The sequence below is a fragment of the Colobus angolensis genome, unplaced genomic scaffold (assembly GCF_000951035.1).
Source record: "Colobus angolensis palliatus isolate OR3802 unplaced genomic scaffold, Cang.pa_1.0 Scaffold600, whole genome shotgun sequence".
Taxonomy (NCBI): Eukaryota; Metazoa; Chordata; class Mammalia; order Primates; family Cercopithecidae; genus Colobus; species Colobus angolensis.
In genome coordinates, this window is record NW_012119600.1 from 63,062 (window position 1) to 63,440 (window position 379).

Sequence of the window (379 nt, forward strand, 5' to 3'; positions counted from 1 at the left end):
TATCGATTAACTATTGACTATAGAAATTTAAATAAAGTCTCAACTAAAATGCCAAGAGCATTGCCAGATGTAGAAGAGCTCATTGACAAGATCATTCATCGTAGTGACAAATTCTCTACAATCACAGACACGCCAGACGTGTTCTTTGCCTCACCAGTAAAGCCAGGAATATACCAGTTTTACGTGGGAAGGTAAACAGTACCAATTCGAAAGATTGCCACAGGGACATCTAAATAGTTCAGTAATAGTTCGCTCCATGTTATCATCACACATAGACCAATCAAAATATACATCTGCCGGGCGCGGTGGCTCAAGCCTGTAATCCCAGCACTTTGGGAGGCCGAGGCTGGCAGATCACGAGGTCGGGAGATCGAGACCA